At 41.1% G+C, this 12692-nt stretch overlaps 1 pseudogene; it reads left to right on the top strand.

The window, feature by feature from the left end:
- Positions 1–277: 277 nt before the first annotated feature.
- LOC109910166 (uncharacterized) lies at positions 278–3067 on the top strand (annotated as a pseudogene).
- The last annotated feature ends 9625 nt before the right edge of the window (positions 3068–12692 follow it).

Genomic DNA, 12692 nt, shown 5'->3' on the forward strand with positions numbered 1-12692 from the left:
AAAAAGTGCAGCATACAGTAAAGAACAGCAGTCGATTAATTAGTTAAGCTAGATTCTTGTGGTGGAGCATTTGTGTGGTGGTGTCACTTTTAATTCTTAATTCATCTACCGTTTCTATAATAGGCCACTATAATCGATGGGGGCTCAGGGCGGTACCATTCTGCTCATCTGATGAAGGTGCTCATGGATTTACATTCAAACTTTGAAGAGCGAGATCGAGTTATTGAAGGCAGACCATCAGAAAGAGAAACATTCTCTGAGGGCAGAGATATGGGCGATGGCTGATGCATTGGTTCAGAGCCAGGCGGTATTGGCGGAGAGTCACTCCTCATTAACGGAGAGTCAGGTGGCATTTGTGGAGAGTCAGGCGGCATTGGGGGAGAGTCAGGCGGCATTGGCGGTGAGTCAGGCGGCATTGGCGGAGAGTCAGGTGGAGAATGACGCATTGAAAAGGGTGAGGAACGAGATGGAGTTACAATCCATGCCAGGCACATCTGTGAGCTCTGGAACTTCACCTCCGACAGGCAGTCAACATACGTAACAGAAATCAAATTTCTCAAACATACAAGTATTAGGCCGTTAATCCAGCCACAGTGTCTGATTTCAAAAATGCTTTACAGCGAAAGCTCCACAACCGATTATGTTAGGTCACCACCAAGTCACAGAAAAACCCTGCCATTTTTCACAAAAAGCACAAATAGAGATAAAATTAATCACTAACCTTTGATGATCTTCATCAGATGACACTCATTGGACTTCATGATACACAATACATATAGGTTTTGTTTGATAAAGTGCATATTTATATTTAAAAAATCTCAGTATACATTGGTGCGTTACGTTCACTAGTTCCCAAAACATCCGGTGATATTGCAGAGAGCCACATCATTTAACAGAAATACTGATTATAAATGTCGATGAAAATACAATTGTTAGACATGGAAATATAGATACACTTCTCCTTAACAGAAAAATTGGCTGACAAATAGATAACATGCCACAGAAAGCTGCAGCAGCCCGCAAGGTGTGCCGCAGTATGACACAAGGAGGAACCACTGTATGATTCGTACTGTCGGGCAGCTGGGTGAAAATGGAGGAAAACTAAACTTCTGGAGGACCTATCATTCCCTCATCTCTACCTTCCCTCATCTCTACCTTCTCTTCCTCTGTATCTGCTGCTAAAGCCACTTTGCATCACTAAATATCTAGCTTCTGCCTCTAACCATAGGAAACTCTTTTCCACCTTAGTTCTCCACCTCCTCCCCTCTCCCTCTATGTGGACGACTTTATCAACCATTTTGAAAATAAGGTTGACAACATTCACTCCTCATTCACTCAGCTTATTGAGTCCACTGGTCCCAATCACATATAATTACTCTATGCCTTCACCTCTTTCTCCCCTCTCTCCAGATACAACTAGTGAGATCCGGCCACCCGACATCCCACCCGCCCGCTCGACCCCATCCCTTCCTCCCTTCTCCAGACCACCTACCATTACTCACTTCCCTGACCATCGGCTGCGTCCCCTCTGACTTCAAAATGTCCCAAGTCGCTCACCCCAATAAACTAACACTTGACCCCTCTAAACTACAGACCGGTATTCCTTATTTTATTTCTTTCCAAAACACGCGTGTGGTCTCTGACCAGCTCTCTATCTCAGAATGATCTTCTTGACCCTAACCAGTCAGGCTTCAAGACGGGTCATTAAACCGAGACTGCTCATCTGTGTCACGGCTCTCCCTACTGCCAAAGCGAACTCTTTCTCCCCTGTTCTCATCCTCCTAGATCTATTCGCTGCCTATGACACCATGAACCATCAGATCCTCTTCTCCATCCTCTCGGGGCTGGGCGTCTCAGGCTCTGCACACTCCTGGATTGCATCCTACCTGTCAGGCCGCTCCTACCAGATGATGTGTAAAGGATCTGTGTCTGCACCATATACTCTCACTACTTGTGTCCCCCAGTGCTCGGTTCTAGGCCCTTTCCTCTTCTCTCTATACACCAAATATACCACCTATCATTGCTATGTGGATGACACTCAACTACTTTTCTCCCCCCGCCCCCTTCTGGCACCCAGGTGGCGACACGCATCTCTGCATGCCTGGCAGATATCTCTACTTGGATGTCGTCACACCACCTCATACTCAACCTCGACAAGACACAGCTGCTATTCCTCCTGAGGAAGGCCTGCCCGCTGCAAGACCTCTCCATCATGGTTGACAACTCCACGGGGTCTCCCTCCCAGAGTGCGAAGAAACTTGGCGTGACCCTGGACAACACTCTTTCATTCTCTACAACATCCATAGAGTTTGACCCTACCTCACACAGGAAGTGGCACAGGTCCTAATCCAGGCAATTGTCATCGCCCATATGGACTACTGCAACTTGCTGTTGGCTGGGCTCCCCGCTTGTGCCATCAAACCGCTGCAACTTATCCAGAATGCTGCAATCTGCCTTAAGTTCCCCAAGTTATCCTATGTCACCCCGGTCCTCCTCACACTTGAAGCTCGCATCCACTACAAGACCATGGTACTAGCCTACAGAGCAGCAAGAGGAACTGCCCCTCCCTATCTTCAGGCTATGCTCAAACCCTACACCACAATCCGAGTACAGGAGGGCAGCTCCCACTCAGCCCAGGCCAAGCTCTTCCCAGTCCTGGCACACTAATTGTGGAACCAGCTTTCCCCTGAAGCTAGAACAGCAGAGTCCCTGCCTATCTTCAGAAAACTTACACTTTACTTTTTTCCACCTTACTAGCTCTAACTTTGCAAACAGCTACTTTGAGTAAAATGTACTTACTATGACTGGGATATGTGGTTTTCCTACCTAGTGCATTCATCTTCAGATAGCTAACTGGATAAGAGCTTCTGCTAAATTACTCAAAATGTTAATGTAACGACAACTAGCTTTCATTCCTGAAGGACCTCTCTTAGCCCCTTTATGTTGTTGTCTATCACTTCAATGTAAGAGTCTGTAGCCGACTAACAGCTTCCATGTCTAGACAATGTACTTTGCTTAAGATGAAGCTGTTGCTAGTCCATCCTGTGAGATGGATATGGGGGTGTTATTTTACCTGACGTGCATATGGACACCTTTACATTTTTTTTCATATAACCTTTTAACTAGGCAAGTCAGAACAAATTCCTATTTGCAGTGACAGCCTAGGAACAGTGGGTTAACTGCCTTGCTGTCATGCCTTGACCTTAGAGATCCTTATTATTCTCTGTTTGGTTAGGTCAGGGTGTGACTCGGATGGGAAATTCTATGTTTTTTGTTTCTTTGTTTTTGGCCGAGTGTGGTTCCCAATCAGAGGCAGCTGTCTATCGTTGTCTCTGATTGGGGATCATACTTAGGCAGACCTTTTTCCCACCATTAGGTTGTGGGATCTTGTTTTCTGTTTAGTTACTGTTGCCTGACAGAACTGTGCATTTTCATTTTCGGTATTTTGTACAAGTGTTTTGTTGAATTAAAATCATGAACACTTTCCACGCTGCGCCTTGGTCTACTCTTTCTACCACCATCGAGAGCCGTTACACTTGCTCAGCTCAGGGTAGCCTAGTGGTTCTTTGCATAATTTTGACCCTGAGTCATACTAAATTGTGTGTTTCTCTACTCCAATGATTAATCCACAGATAAAAAGGGAAACATAGTTAGTTGTTAATCTTTCAAGCACCCAAGTGGGTTTGTACTTACCAATAAGGAGATGGGAGAGGTTGGACTTGCAACCCTATTCTATTTTAGCATTTGGCCACGCAGACGCTCGTTGACGTGCACTAGCAATGTAGATGAAATAATTGAATAACGTGTGTACATTTATTTTTGCAACGCTCACTCATGTATCATGGCCGGTCTAGTCAGGATAAGTCTTGCATTGACTACTTGAGGGCCAATTCACTGATCACTTCAGCGTCATTGAGAATGTTCTAGTGCCTCCTTTGTTGACCAGTCTCACAAATAAGAATACATTCAAGCTCCCAAAAATGTTTTATGGCCACAGGTCAGGCATACAATGAAATTATATTTTAGATATATGATCAAATACTTTTAACAACCACTTTTGCATACATATCAAATATATGTGTTAGTAGTTTGGCTGATGTGTGTTGACTCACCACATCCTGCAGCTTGAGGTACTCTGGGGGATTGTGCCAGACTGCTTTGAAGCTGATACTGCATGGGAAATCAGAATGTTCCAGAAGAATCCAGGCAGGTCTATACTCCACACATTCTCTGACTTCATCTTCCCAATGTCCCACTTTCAGCCAATAGCACTGCAAAGTCCTAACTTGAGACCATTTCAATATACACCAAATCTGCATAGTTTCCTACAATGTGAGGTACTATAAACAATGGCTGGTGCACTAAAACAATTGCTCCAGACTAATATAGTATAAAACATTTCCCCTATCAAAAAACAAAATAATACTTGAGCGTACTTGTGCCACTGCCTAGAGCATGGGTTACCAAGATGCAGTATGACATCTGCTTTGTTTACTCCCAGAATAAAAATAAACATCAGATCAGTGCTTATTAGAGTGGAACTGACACAAAGAAGCTACATCAGATCCGTGCTTATTGGAGGGGAACTGACACAAATAAACTACAACAGATCAGTGCTTATTAGAGTGGAACCGACACTGACGCTACATCAGATCAGTTCTTATTAGAGTGGAACTGACACAAAGACGCTTCATCAGATCAGTGCTTATTAGAGTGGAATTGACACAAAGAAGCTACATCAGATCAGTGCTTATTAGAGTTGAACTGACACAAAGACGCTTCATCAGATCAGTACTTATTAGAGTGGAACTGACACAAAGACGCTTCATCAGATCAGTGCTTATTACAGTGGAACTGACACAAAGAAGCTACATCAGATCAATGCTTATTAGAGTGGAACGGACACAAAGAAACTACATCAGATCAGTAACACACACTCTATAATGGCGTCCATCTTTAAATTTGTATTTTTTTTGTGGGATGGCATCAGCAGAAACAACTAGCAGCATTGAGCACACATATTACGATCATGCATCTCATTCCGATGAAATATGATTGTGCGTGATAGGAACAGTTCACTGGAACTAATTGTGTTGATTAAAGTATGAGAGGACTCCTGTGTCTATGCTGTCTTCCTCCCTCTCACACTTGCTCTTGCATTCTCTCGCTCACCCACGCATAGTACAGTCTTGAGTCATTTACACACCTTAATGTGCGCACACACATACACACACTGCACCCCCTTTTCCCTACGCATACACATACACTGACACACTCATTACATTTTTGTTTTGTCTCCCATGCATACATTTTCACAGTTAATCTTTTGATCGTGGCGCCTTGATTTCTGGGGAGATGCTATGTTCTGACTTCCCTGGGCTACATATGAGTTCTATTATTTATCATTGACTGTCGTGAGGCCTAGGCAGGGGAAGAAGAAGAAAACGTCCTCCCAACCTCTTTGATCACAGCCAAGAGAGGAAAGGCCCTGTGTGTTCACAGCCTCTCAGAGAGGAGAGGCCCAGTGTGTTCACAGCCTCGCAGAGAGAAGACTATCCCTACTGATTTTGAGATTATACCGTAACAGCATTTCCCCATTTATAGTAGTGGAATGTTTAAGGTTAAGATTTGGTTGAGCAGCAGTTACAGCACTACTCTCGATCTAGAGCCATTGCTGTTGAGATCGGTGTATATTCTGTTATTATATTGTTATTCCGTTTTGTGATTCTGTTATATTCTTTTGTTACTCTGTCATATTATTTTACATTGTTATATTCTGTTGTCATTCTGTCGTATTATTTTATTCTGTAGTTAGTCTGTTGTTATTCTATTGCTATTCTGTTACGTTATTCTTATCCTATTCCATTATTCTGTTTATATTATGTTTTCATTCTGTTATATGCTGTTGTTATTCTGTTCATTTTCAAAGGCTAAATGGATGAGTAGGTGGAAACTTTAGGAACTCAAGACCTGTACTGATTACTGAGTTATGACTGCCATGCAGTCCTCATGGACACTAATGGTGTAACCTTTTTTTCAGAAATGTTTTTACTTTTAAATTATTTATATATATATATATATATATATATATATATATATATATGCCCATTGATTCTTGAATAATACATCATTCTTGAAAAATATATAAAGAATATATTCTGATAACCAATGTGTAAATGCTTATAATTTTAAACACCAAAACCTTTGAATAAGCTTTGGAATCATCCTCCAACCAGTAATGAGATATCTCCCAGCAAGTGAGGGTAAATCAGAGATTAGTTAGACAGTTCTAGTATGTTGTTAGCCAGTTACCATCTACAGTAGGAAACCCCAGAAACAAACAATATCTAATCCACACTTGTTGACTAAATTAAATGTAAAATACAACATTGATATACTTTAGTCCTTGACCTTTCACTCACTCACACACTCACACACACACACACACACACACACACACACACACACACACACACACACACACACACACACACACACACACACACACACACACACACACACACACACACACACACACACATACACACACACATACACACACACACACACACACACACACACACAAACACACACCGGCACTTCCACATTAAGCGGGGGCACCTTTTGAATACACAAACACCCCCCTTGTTAACCTTCTATTACATGAACACACCACCCTTGTAAAGTAAAATGGAAGAATAGAAGTAGTGGATGGTATAATTACCTAATTGGCCACTTTTGGTTTTCACAGTGGAGAGGCTTGTAAAGGCTCCATTGTCGTCTCTGTCAGGCCAGGTGCTAGCCTCCTACGATGGCTCAAGCCACCAATGCATATGGGAAGAGAGGTGCTTTATCATTTTCCTCCTCCCATCACTTATCTGTCTCTCCTCCTCTCTAATTCCACTTCTCATTGGACTACTGGAACCCCCCATGCTGAAGACATTTGATGTTTGTTGTTGTTATTTTGTTGACTACGCCATTGATGATTTCACATGCCTGTTGCCAGAAGCGTCATGCCCATAGATACAATTGCATACATTTTTAGGATAGGAGATGTAACGCTCGTCGTTGGGAGAGAGAGAGGAGGACCAAGGTGCAGCGTTGTAAGTATTCATATTCTCTTTTAATGAAAATGAATACTTGCACAAAAACAACAAAACACGAGAACGAAACTAAAACAGTCCTGAACGGTGAAATACAAACACAGAACAGAAAATAATCACCCACGAAACACAATAAAAAACAGGCTACCTAAATATGGTTCTCAATCAGGGACAACGATTGACAGCTGCCTCTGATTGAGAACCATACCAGGCCAAACACAGAAATAGCGAATCATAGAAAAACTAACATAGACAACCCACCCAACTCACGCCCTGACCATACTAAAACAAAGACATAACAAAAGAACTAAGGTCAGAACGTGACAGAAGATATAGAATTTTAATGCAATACATAATTACACTGAATTACACTTAATTTAACCTCTACTAACTCCCCATCCCGCATGCGGGAGCGTAATCATCACCTGACACTAATTTGCATAACGCATCGGGCATAAATATCCCTAGAAAATATTCCTATTCATGAAAATCACCAATGAAATATATTAGCCTTTTGTTAATCACCCTGTCATCTCAGATTTTCAAAATATGCTTTACAGCCAAAGCTAGACAAGCATTTGTGTAAGTTTATCATAGCCTAGCATAGCATTATGCCCTGCTAGCAGCAGGCAACATTTTCACGAAAATAAGAAAAGCAATCAAATTAAATAATTTACCTTTGAAGAACTTCGGATGTTTTCACTCACGAGACTCCCAGTTAGATAGCAAATGTTCCTTTTTTCCAAAAAGGTTATTGTTGTAGGTGAATAATAATATATAATATTAATAATATTCAATAATATATCCACCGGGACAATTGGTTTCTCATTAGAAGCGATTGGAATAATGGCTACCTCTGTACTTTACGCAAGATTTTCTGCGGCAGCCATCATGTGACCACTTGCTCAATGTAGTCCCTTACGGCTATTCTTCAACATAAATTGTAAAAATACGTCACAATGCTGTAGACACCTTGGGGAATACGTAGAAAGCGTAAGCTCATTCATAGCCCATTCACAGCCATATAAGGATTCATTGGCATGCAGCGCTTTCAAAATATGGGGCACTTCCTAATTGGATTTTTATCTGGGTTTCGCCTGTAACATCAGTTCTGTTATACTCACAGACAATATCTTTGCAGTTTTGGAAACGTTAGAGCGTTTTCTATCCAAATCTGTCAATTATATGCATAGTCTAGCATATTGTCGTGACAAAATATCCCGTTTAAAACGGGAACGTTTTTATCCAAAAATGAAATACCGCCCCCAGAGTTTCTTAAGCCATCATTGCCCTCAATGTTTTGCCGATACGTGTTTCTTGCTAAACTGTTATATTGCTATCCATCTTCTTTACTGTATGGAAGTCGTGTAAATGCAGTGTAGCCTATCTGTCATTATTATTTCTAACAAAATGTTGATCAGACTTGATAACTACAGAATAATAGGCTACTGCGTTTGTTAACCGACGCTGGAGTGCCAAGTGTGGGTTCAAGGAAATTAGATTAATCAAACAATCTAACACAATTTGTCATCAGGCACAGGGTATACATTTTTGATATATATATTAAAGGAGAGCTTTCCTTATGTTAAGTCATGATCTGGGAATATATTTCCCTATGAGCAAGCTAGCTCAATGGTTAAAGGCAAAGGTATTTTGTACCAGTTTGAAATCAATTCCAAGTGGAACAAAATGATCTAAAGCTTCTATGTGAGTTTGTGGAATATAGAATTACAAATGTTTGTCTCCAGATTTTTCTTGGACCAGTGTTTCATCATAAAAACACAATAAGCATTTCTGGTGTCCAGGACAGTCAAAGCACGTGACAAATTTGAGAATCTATCAATCCAGACCCTATTTATTAATGCAACCACTAATTTGCTAATCTCTCATGGACAGATCTCCGGAAACATAACTGGTACCGTAGAATCTGTCAGGAAAGAGTGGGATGCGTGGGATAATGAGCAGCAGTAGTTCTGGTTTGTGGGATTTTCACTGGTTATTTAGACAAATCGTGATTTTGCAGGTGTTAGCATCTTTCGAATTTTAGGAGGGGATGGGACATTCGGCACGTAACTTGCAAAGAGAGGGGGTGGAGGTCCTTTTTCATATTACACTCCTTGTTCTAGCAGCTCTTCATCTCTTCTCTTAACACGTATGGATCCAGAACTTAATAGAGCAGCTGACCCATTACGTAAGACTTTAGTTCTTGGTTAACTGAGATTACTAATTTGACAATTATCTCACTAACCTCTTCCCCTGGAAATGGCAACTGCAATGCCCTCCATGGCTTATTTAAAATGCATAATATTAAACGGACCAAAAAAAACTGATTCTGCCGTGGCCAAGAATAGCAGATCTGAGATCTGTGGAATTTCCTGCTCCCTGACTAGACTGACATAAGGTCTTTTAACAAGGACTGAAAATATGTGGAGGGACTTTAATTGGGATATTTCTCAGTTCTCAGAGGCTGCCAGAAGCCAGTATAGTATAAAGACCTAAGCCAAGCACAAGAGAGATTCCACATCACATTCTGGTTTGGAGGCTATGATGTCATTATCTCACAGAGCTATGGTCTCGTATCAAAGAAAGGTCCTTTGATAGATTTACATAGAACTGCAGATCTGATATTGGAAGTACCTAATAGATTTACAGAGAACTGCAGGTCTGATATTGGTGGTGTCTGATCGATTTACAGAGAACTGCAGGTCTGATCAAATGTAGTTTGGCATCCTCTGTCAAATGTTTGGAATTCATTTCCACTGAAAAAGAAAGCAACGTTTAAAACAGTAATATCTGTACCACAGATGTATTAATTTTGAAAGCAATGGCGGGGCGATGATAAAAAATGTATATTGCATGCATCCATTCTGCACAATTTGATTGGAGATTCATTACAAAGAGAGATCACGCATAACACAGAAATTCTGCAGTGATTGCCACTGAAATAGCCACTGGCTGGTAACCCTATCTGTTGTTCTGCCCCTGGAAAGTGAATAAGATAGAAGCTGCTCATTTTAGAAATCTATTATCCCAAAAGTGTGCTCATTCTCTGTTCATTGGGGGAGGGGGGGTGTGTTATCAATATATTAGTATTTGCAAATATTTCCTTTTACAAATGTAATAATTGTTTAGAACCATACATCATGCTAGGTGTCAACTGTTACCAAGCACTTATGGGAGACAAGCATGAGGGTTAACACATCCTTTACTATTGTCACCAGCAGGTAACAGTATATCTACTGGAGCAACCCTACACAGACGTGGACATCGACAATGACAAATTGTATTTGTCGTATATACATATTTTTTAAACATGTTGCTATACTAGAGGGTTATACTATAAAGCAGGATCAAGGAGTTAGCCAGCTAACATGCCTAAATAGTTAGCCAGCTGACATAGTCTGAAATACCTTTTTTTGTTTCTGGAAAGATAAGTTTGAAATGGGCATGGTCTAATTGACTCAACAACAAAACATATGTTCAGCTTTATTAATTAACCGACACATCTACTGTTATTTCTGGTTGTTTATCAAAGTTAGCTGGCTAACTCATTGATCCTGCTTTGTAGTATACCCCTCTGGTGTGAAGACATATACGGCCATTGTTATCAAATAGCCCTTCAGTTATACCAGTTATGCTATTATCATTGCATTTACTTGATAGCTACCTACACAAATCGCTAGCTAGAACAAAGTGTTAATAGAACAAAGTGCTCTCCTGTGAGGATCCGAAGGATCAGGTTACAGTGGGTCCGCTCTACAGCGCCCTCTCTCTCCTGCAGAGGGGGAGAGGGATGGAGTTGGACAGTTTTATGACGGTCGTAAATACCTTGCAGAAACTCAGCCTTTGGGCTCTGCAGGATAGAGGGGAAAGAAACCTTTTGTTACAAGGAGATTCCTCCCGCCAAAACTATGGGATCCAAAAATGGAGAATGACACAATATTCCTGACACAAATAATATGGTAAATGGTGGGGCCGACTTAAAGAACAATCATGTTGCTAATTTGTGATGTAACTAAGGACAGTAACAACTGTATCTCTGAATGTGTATATTTCCCAGTTTTCAGATTTACATCTAAATGTTGTGGAACTTATATGAAACTATTTTTGGCAAGTGGAAAGATTAAATATGAAACTATTTCTGGAAAGATGAAATGTGATCTTAGCCTTCTAAATGAGAAATAGTTTATCCAGTCAGTAACCACGCCCACATGAGGACAGACATTATGCCAAACGTAATGGAACCGCCCTTTTTCCAGAGTGTATATATTTTTTTTTACTTCATTTAACTAGGCAAGTCAGTTAAGAACAAATTCTTATTTTCAATGACGGCCTAGGAACAGTGGGTTAACTGCCTGTTCAGGGGCAGAACGACAGGGGTCAGGGGTTTGAACTTGCAACCTTCCGGTTACTAGTCCAAGGGTAACCACGGCAGGGTAACCACAAGGGTAACCACTAGGCTACCCTGCCACCCCACAAAAGGACCCGTGACGAAATTCACATCAGACCAGTACATTGCTGGGTTGCTACTGCCGTGTAAAATGGTTCTAGCTGTACCCTGAATAATTAACCATTGGGACCAGTACACAGACAGTAAACTGGACATGTAAAATGGTTAGACTCTACATTAGACTCTACATTAGACTCTACATTAGACCAATGTGACTGACAGCGTGAGCTGAAAGGTATGAAATGGTTAGACTCTACATTAGACTCTACATTAGACCAACATTAGACCAATGTGACTGACAGCATGAGCTGAAAGGTATGAAATGGTTAGACTCTACATTAGACTCTACATTAGACCAACATTAGACAAATGTGACTGACAGCGTGAGCTGAAAGGTATGAAATGGTTAGACTCTACATTAGACTCTACATTAGACCAACATTAGACCAATGTGACTGACAGCGTGAGCTGAAAGGTATGAAATGGTTAGACTCTACATTAGACTCTACATTAGACCAATGTGACTGACAGCGTGAGCTGAAAGGTATGAAATGGTTAGACTCTACATTAGACTCTACATTAGACTCTACATTAGACCAATGTGACTGACAGCGTGAGCTGAAAGGTATGAAATGGTTAGAATCTCTGAAACTATACAGGAACACTCAGTCTGCAGCTGTTTAAGTACTTTAGTCTAGTAAACTCGATCTAAGACGAGAAGACAAAGCACAATTTAATCTCACTACTATAGATACCTATATTCTAACGAACAGTGCTTGCTGAACAATGCGGGGTAGACCTCTGGAAGACTGTTCTAACAGACACTCCGAGACAGAGATGCTACAGCTACAAAGGACATGGTGACCTCTGGTGGACAACCAGAGACGTATCCAACCAGAGACTTCTGATGAATTACTCTCCACAGATGGACCGGCGATTTCAACAGAAAGACAGCAAAGACAGCATACACGTAAATATGTACATTGCAATTCTTTCGAATGAGTGGCCGTTCATGTGCAAGGTATTCACATTACCATGATCATAGTTATCAGCTGTATGTACGATAGTCAAATTCCTTTGTCTCTCCCTTTCCCTCTCTTTTGAATCCGCCATTTTGTGTAACAAGCCATCTTATTGGT

This window comes from Oncorhynchus kisutch, linkage group LG19 (assembly GCF_002021735.2).
Source record: "Oncorhynchus kisutch isolate 150728-3 linkage group LG19, Okis_V2, whole genome shotgun sequence".
NCBI lineage: Eukaryota > Metazoa > Chordata > Actinopteri > Salmoniformes > Salmonidae > Oncorhynchus > Oncorhynchus kisutch.